General features: G+C 44.0%; 1 protein-coding gene across 1 annotated transcript in view; it reads left to right on the forward strand.

The window, feature by feature from the left end:
- Positions 1-7,885, forward strand: part of LOC139052726 (solute carrier family 53 member 1) — a 376,292-nt gene extending 368,407 nt beyond the window's left edge. Inside the window, exon 15 of the transcript XR_011510032.1 lies at positions 7,652-7,885. The gene's annotated coding sequence lies outside the window, so the exon portion shown is untranslated. The remainder of the gene's footprint in view (positions 1-7,651) is intronic.
- The last annotated feature ends 362 nt before the right edge of the window (positions 7,886-8,247 follow it).

Below are 8,247 nucleotides of genomic sequence, written 5' to 3' on the forward strand. Positions count from 1 at the left end.
TATATTGTTATGGCTGCATGTGCGCCGCATAACCTGTGTCATGAGGAGAGGGACTTCTTCGTGGATCTGACATCATTGCCACAAGAGGAAGAGGTGGGCAACGACAACAGTGAAGGAGACTTTGACTGCAGTCTGCCAGACTACAACCGATCTCTCCGCGAGTTCATTGCCAAAGAGCAATGCTAGACTGATATCTGAAGCTCAGTGACGGGTCATGATCGTTGTGTTTCTCACAATATATTGCCCCGTATATGAGCAGTGTTTTCAAAATTAAACTTGAGCATACCAGTGCTATTGTATACACTTTAGTCATCATGGGTGTGTTTATTACAATACATTGCCCATATACTATGAGCAGCGCTTTAAAAAAATGACACTTGAGCGTGCAGTGCCGTTGTATACACTTTATTAATCACCTGACATTCCTTGCTGCTTGGCAAATATATCTGCAAGGCGGTCAAACCTAGCCATGCGGTCGTTGTGCCGCTTGGCCTTGGCTTCTTCCCATGTCTTCCGAGCTTCGAATTGCTCGGCCCTCGCTTCTTGTTTTTTTCTTGCTTTCCCAATTTTTTGTAAGGCTTCTAGGAGGGGAGCAAGCTGAGACTGGCTGCACCGCTTTCTCATTGGTGCTCTCTCAGTTGATACTGGCAGATTCTCCGGCACTTCTTCTGTCATGCTGTTTAAAATGTACACAAACAGATGCCGCATAACTTCCAGGCTTTTGCACAATCTATGCGTGATGATCTCGTACCCTAAGCCTCTACTTGGGACAATTGTTGCCCCTAGCTCTAAGAGTGATGTTGGATTAACACTGCTGTTTCACCAGGGTGTCAGCCAGCTCCGTTTGATGCAGAAATGATTAAACCACTGAACAGGTCAAAAAACAATCGCAGCTTACTGCTCGTATTCACAGCTGACCTGGTATCTATATGCCACTTGAGTAATTTCCATTTATTTTCCACTTGAGTTGCAGTAATATTGCACTTGAACTCATCGTTCGCAAGGTTGGCAAGTTTCTGCCACAGCAGTTTTCGTGTTCTAAACAAAAAAAAAGCATAGTTAGAGCAAAGCTGAATAAATTCAACTCTTTTTGCAGTAATATTTGATATATCTTGCATGCCAGGGCTCCGCAATGTTTCTTCAGGATACTTATGATAGAAGTTTTATTGTTACGAGGTGTTCTATAATCAGAATTTTTGCATTTCAGCTGTTACACACTAAATGTACTCGGTGTGGCCTGAATTGTCATATACTAAACCGCAAGGCACATGCTGCGAGGTAATCTTGAGAACATTTCTGCAGCATTGTTGAGACTAGAAATCGAGAAATGATGTAGTGCCACTGGGCATGAAGGATATCATACCTGAGAGCTCTAGTTTTTCCAATGAAGCCCTTCATCTCAGAGTATTTGGAGATGAAGAACTTTGTTTTGCGGCTGCGCCATAGTTCTCTGTCGTCGGCGTACATAGATGCTACTTCAGAAAGGGGCACTGGGCGCCTATCGTCACTGTTGGCGACAGAAGCAGGTGTCGTTGGTTGTGCTGGATGGGGCAAGTCCTCATCGTGGCCCGGTTCTACAGCGTGACACACTGCCCATCTGCAAAAGTAAAGACCAACTTTTCGAATGCGTAATCAGCACTACGCCTCAAAATGACGAATGGCGCCTAAAACAAGTGATAATTGTGATCAATTGCTACACATGGCTATGACAACAAAAACCCTTCCGACTGGTGTCGACGTGTTTATCACCAGCATGGAGCTAGCTGCACTTACCAGAAGCCTGGTATACATATCCATCCGAGTTCTCCATGGCTGAACTGTCCTGGTTGCGAAGCATGTGAACTTGTGTTTCAACACCATGGAGAACGAGCTTTAGTGTCATCTGCTCGGGACTGGGCGGTACGTAGCGCACCGTGCTTGCACTTACTGGCACCTCTTCTTGAGCTGGTGCACAGAAGCTGAGAACTAGTGCAGAACTAGGCCTGCACTTAACAAAATGAGGAAGAAAGTGCAGGGGGCACACGCAGCACCGGAAGAACAAGAGCGACGGTGCTGCGCTCCTTGGTGCAGCAAGTGCAGCCAAATCGAATTTTGTGTCAGTACTCCTAGATAAGCAAACTTGGGCTTCTGCTCTACCGAGTTGTGTCTGAAAATTCTCCACTCACTTGCCTTGGCTTTCTATGCCTTCATGCTTTTCTTCTTAGTTTTTTCCAGAAAGACTGGTGATTTTCTCGATAGTTTTCCCTTCAAGTGATTTAACAGAATCTGCCATCTCCCAGCATAGGCATGGAAATACATTGTTACAGACTCTGTTTGCGATTTCTTTAAAAATGTTTGCTCTTAAATGCTCTTTACAGGTAAAATAGACTGTTTCTGACTGGGCTATTTCTTGAGGAGCTGTGTCACTTATTTGGGCCTGTTGTGAGAGAGTCACTCTTTTGTGGTCCGTGCTCATCTTGTGCACACTGACCATTATTAGGTAACTCACCACACCGGAATTTAGGATCTCGGCCCACATTTTGAAAGAACAGGACGAAATCTTCCTCCAAAAGGTGGTTTGAACAGATGAGGCAAATTTCTTACAGAACGGCAACATTGACACCCACAACGCACACTACCGGTTTGAACAGAACCCCACATGGTTGAGTCAACACAATCGCCAAATACGTTGGTCTGTAAATGTATGGTGCGACATATTTAGAGTCCGAAATATTGGACCTTAATTTTCTGAAGGTAACCTCACCGGAAAAGACCATGGAGAAGATACCGACTTGAATCGTTGAGGAATTTGCGAGCAAAGTGTCGCCAAATGGCTGTAGAGAAATGTGGTTCCAGCATGGTGGCACACATCCCCGTTTTTCGGGGTGTGCTAGGACGTGGCCTGACACTCTTTCCGGGCTGTTGGATCAGCTGCACGGGTCCTGTGTATTGGCCCCCAAGATCGCCCGACTTGAAGCAAAGAATCATCGTGGCACGTGCCAATATTTGCCCAAAAATAATCTGCAGAGCTGTGGGCTCGATGGTCGGAAGGTTCATGCTGTGTATCGGGGCATAAGGAATGCATTTTGAGCATTTTTTATAAAGTTACCCCCAAATATCCCTCACCAAACTTCCACAGACCAACCTATTTGCTAGAACTGCAATCTCAATTACTTTTCAGGACAACACCTTTAAGTCCAGTGGCAGATGGAGCCAGCTTTGTGGAAGTGCTTGTAGAGAGGTGAAATCATGGCATGTGCAGTGTTTGGGAGACTCGGTATAGAAGATGAGTACAACTGTGCAGCCAACCTAGGGTTGCCGTTCATTTCTGTGCACACCAAGATCATTTCCTTTTTTTCCTTGACTGAGTAGCATGAACATTCAGGGGCAGCCATTGTGGCGCTTTCTTCTGCATGCACACAGCATGAAAAAGGGCCCTGCGCATATTTTAAACGTTACATAAGAAAGCATAAGACAAGCAACAGACATCACTGGTGAAGGATAAGCGGTCTAATTGTGCATCACAGATGACTTGCCATTTTCCTCGACAAGATTCTGCTGCAACGTGCCTTCCTTCAAATCTCATTGCTCCCTTCGTCACGGAGTGTTTCCGTCTGACGTTACAAAGCGGCCACCTTTTCTGCACTCCAGGCCCTCTCGGTTCCAATACCGCTTGGATTTGGCCTTCAATTTTGATGATGAATATCTCAAATTACATGCAATTTTTTGGGTTTTCTAAAATACGTGGTATGCCATAAATTGTGATGACCTACAAGTTTTCCATATAAATAACTGCCCTCAAGTTATTAGCAAAAAAGTTCATTGAATAATTTTTTGTTAGTCTCTTCAGAGTAACTTTAGCAGCAGCGAAGTATTTCCGCCTCGTTGTACAGCAGATGACAGGTGTCTCGTGGCCATAGCCTTTTCATTAAAAAAATCTATACTGGCTAAAAAGAAAGCACCCTGTATTTTCAATGAGAGGATTTTCAAATCAGTCAGCTGAAAGTATGTGCTGTTTGTGTCTCATGCTGCTTTCATTTGGTACGGCATAGACTGTAGATGATGCCCTCACATCTTCAGCCCTCTACAGATCTCACAATTGTTAACGAATAGCACTCAATTGATTTTGTGTCCTGTGATGTTGAGAGCACCGTCTCATGCTAACTCTAGGCATCATTGGCGATAACACACTTTGCACTGCATTAGTTGACTCTGGATGATCATTTGCAAGCAGCCTTATGTTACTCTTGGCGACTGTATTGCCAATAAATTGCAAGTGGCAAGCTGATGTGTTGCGTTACTAACAGCTGCGAGACCTGCATGTCCTCATATACTGCATATACTATTTGATTTCCTGAACCGGGGTGGTAAATTTGGTGTGCATAACTACACTTTCTGCTATGAAAGAGCGAGCTGAGTCCAGAAGGCTTGTCTTTCTACTGAAGGGTGCATTCGATAGAGCTGCTGTGGTCTTCAGGCAAACCAGCATTTTTCCATGTCGTTCATACTTTTTGTTTGCAGTCGTGAGTGTGCGGTGTTGTATATTTAAATTTTTTTACGTACATGTTTTCTGCGATATTGGCATTGCAGATGTGCAGTCGGCTGTCTCAAAAGAGAATGCCATCTGTAGAGGCCTGATTAAGCTAACCTACTAGCTTACGGAATCAAGCCGAGCATAAGTGCCTTTCAGTGTCCTAGCATAGCAGTATTTCTATAATGACTTGGTGGTTATTTCTGCTTCTGGTATACTTGCAGCATGAATGTACTTGTATTGGTTTACCATAAGTTGGCTTGTCACCACCTGCACATATTTGTTTCCTGACTTCCTTCACAGTAGCTGCGTTTATGGTGAGGCAGAGTTGCAACGTGCCATAGTGTGCTGAACTAAATGCATAGCATAGCATAGCAGCATAGCATAGCAGTATTTCTATAATGACTTGGTGGTTATTTCTGCCTCTGGTATACTTGCAGCATGAATGTACTTGTATTGGTTTACCATAACTTGGCTTGTCACCACCTGCACATATTTGTTTCCTGACTTCCTTCACAGTAGCTGCGTTTATGGTGAGGCACAGTTGCAACGTGCCATAGTGTACTGAACTAAATGAAATTACATTCTTTTGTGATCCCAGGCAGTTACCATGGTCTGCAGTGGATTTGCCTTTTTGGTTCATGTTGAAACACACTGTTGCAGTATGTTGAGCCCTTGCAATTAGTGCCATATTTTTTTACCGTGTAATGCTTTTTGTCATTTAGTCTGCAAGAAAATTCACAGACGATTATGATACTCCCTAATGCGAAATTTGAGCGCAGCTCTATAGATGTTTTCATTTCACAATATATTGGCTGGTGCGGATGTTGTCTCATGCGCTACATTGCAAACGGAGCGAAGCGTTGCAAAACAAGTAACAACTCAAGCATAGCGATAGTGGCGAGCAGAGTCATTGATCGCCGAAAAATCTGACCTGTGGGTCAAGGGCGTTGGATTTTATAGATGACTCATCGAAGGTTGCAGTGTAATTGCGTGGCTTCCAGAGAGTACTAAATATTTCGTGTCATGCATACAATCAGATTACAAATACTATGGTGCCATCTTGTAGTCTCTCGCAGCATTCTGTTTTCCTCCTCACCCTTTTGCCATACTCCTCCTCCACTTTCTGCCTCATGCTTTCACTGTACTCTCCTTCTCCATTTTCTTCCTCGCACTCCCGTCTTTCATCTCCCGCTGTGCTCCACATTCGCTTTCATCGTTTGCTGCACTTGTTTGCTCAGTTACACCTACGCACGCCAATGCAGGAATGGGTGCCTACGAGCTGCACTCTAAAAGCAGCATGTAGTGAAGCATGTCATCGGGCATACATACATATGTGCAACCTTGCCTTGCGTGTGTGGTGTCCTTGAGGCAGCTGTTCACGAGTCACTCTTTCTGATCTTGAGCTGGCATAATACAGACGGCTTAGCCTGACTTCACAGTGAGATAGAGTGAGAGATTTGCCTAATGCACAACCTCGGGGCCTGTAATGCAATGACCTGAATGTTGGACCAGCAGTGCTTTTAAAATTCTTTCATTTGCACTGCTCGAATTCTACTGCACAGTCTTCTGTGCAAAGGTTGCATCTTTCATTTTTTTTTTTACTTTTTGTACAATGGTGCATTCACCCTTAGTGTTTGCCTGCCTTTTATTGGGTTCAAATATGGAACGGCACAGTTAATCCAGGAGACCAGTGTTTTTGCTTGTCTATGCAGTCACTCTGCCACCATTCTCAGCGTTGTCCACCTTGTCCCCTTTGCCATTTCCATTAGTGCTGGCGCTGGTCTGTTTGATTGAATTTGCTTCTATGTCATTTACACAGGCCATAGTTTTTGTGCACAAGGGCAAGTTAAAGAAGGCACTGGTACCAAATGTGTCATGTAAAACAATGAAAAATGACTGCAAAGTACGCACACTAGTCATCTAACAGTGAATGCTTTTATTTTACCTGAATCAGAAATCAATGTTATGCCGAATGCAGAACAGTGGCAGTAATGTGGCATTTCAGCCTGTTAGATAATTTTAATAAATTTCCATTGAGTTTTATGTGTCTGTCTGTGAGTCTAATGGTGAAGACAGGCCTGTCATTCATTTCAGAAAAGATGCCAAATTTGTGTGGACAATTTTCAGAGCACAGAGGGCCAGCCAGCTTCTCCATGCTCCTGTCAGCTACACTTGAAAAAAAAAATAATCATTTCACTATCTCACCGGTCCTGCACACAGCTACAAGCTCACGAACTGCAGGTTGAGCTGTGTTTTTCACTGTTGGCTTTGCTGTGAAAGTTAGTGTCCCAATTAAGCAATCAGTCTACGAAAAACACTGATGGAAATTTCAGCACTATCAGTGCCGGCAGCGAAGTGGTTGAATGTGCCACTTGCCGTCCCGGAGAATCAGATTACATTGTGAACTTCATGACCCAAAGCAACACATTGCATATGTGAGAAGCCCTAAGATTAGTTTCAGCCACCTGGGATTCTGCAACGTCTGTCCAGAGCAGTGGTGCACAAGTGCTGTCACACTCTGCCTCCATCCAAATGCGGCCACCGCTGCCAGGAAGCAAACCCTTGACCTCGTGCTGTTCGTGTTGAGCTCAGCTGGATAGCTTAAGGCTGACACTGCTTGAGATGCGACATCGCGCAACCTTTAACACGGAGGTATATGCCATTGACATGCACCACGAGCTACATTTGTGTGGCGATGCAACGCTTGGGGACATAAGTGGAATAGGAAAATCTTGAATTTGCCATGGAACAGACTTGTCCGTGCTGTTGACTGGAACGCAGCTATTTGCCTTCACCAAAGTATATTGTACCGTGTACATATGTACTAGATTATAGAATCTGCATTGACACGAACAATGCCTTCATTGTTACTGCAGTTAATAACTGAGTGTTCGAATTGTTTTACCTTTTGGTGTGAACACAGATATTTGATAAGTCACTCAGCCTGCCCATTGCCTGCATTTCTATGATTTATGAAGTTTTATTCTATATACGTTACGTGAAGTTGACTTAAGGGATTGCTTGTTTGTAGTTTGATGGTTGTTGCAATTGGAACTTATTGAAACCGTTCGACACATGACCTTCTGCAGTCAATGCAGAAGAATTTGGGCAAGGAGTTGTATATTTTTGTGTCAACAGCCCAAATGGATGGAACCAAACACTGCCGTGTCCACGCCTGGAGACATCTGGGTAGTGTTCCTGTGTTTTACTTTTGCCAAGGTGCCATGATTTGTAGTTGCCATTGTGCATGTAGCCTCCTGTATTTATTGCACAGCTGCTAAGGGTGAATGTGATGGTACCGTGTACATACTGTGTATATGCATACCTGTACAAGTCTTACATGACCCCCATCCTGGTGCCTGCATTTTTTTTAGAGGCTGAATAAAGAATTATTTTCCTAGAACTATCGCTTGCTTTTTGTGTCAGCTGACCTCTTACTTGACCATTGCAGTCGAGGCAAAAACGGTGCCACACACACATCTGCATTTAGCTTTCTACACTGTACCTCTCTTGTGAATCGCGCTACTTTGATCCGGTTTCGATAAATGAGGTTTGTTGCAAGGTGCTGGCACAAGTACAAGACCAACTCGTAGTCCTGAAGGACATGTCCATTTGCAAAATGAAGGCAACTCACTCACCATGGTTAAAATGAGTGGTTCAAAGAATTGTACATATATTTAAAGTCAGACTGTGATTAAAACGTTTCCTGTTTCGCACCTGCTTTTCATCTCCCA

The sequence above is a fragment of the Dermacentor albipictus genome, unplaced genomic scaffold (genome assembly GCF_038994185.2).
Source record: "Dermacentor albipictus isolate Rhodes 1998 colony unplaced genomic scaffold, USDA_Dalb.pri_finalv2 scaffold_30, whole genome shotgun sequence".
Taxonomy (NCBI): Eukaryota; Metazoa; Arthropoda; class Arachnida; order Ixodida; family Ixodidae; genus Dermacentor; species Dermacentor albipictus.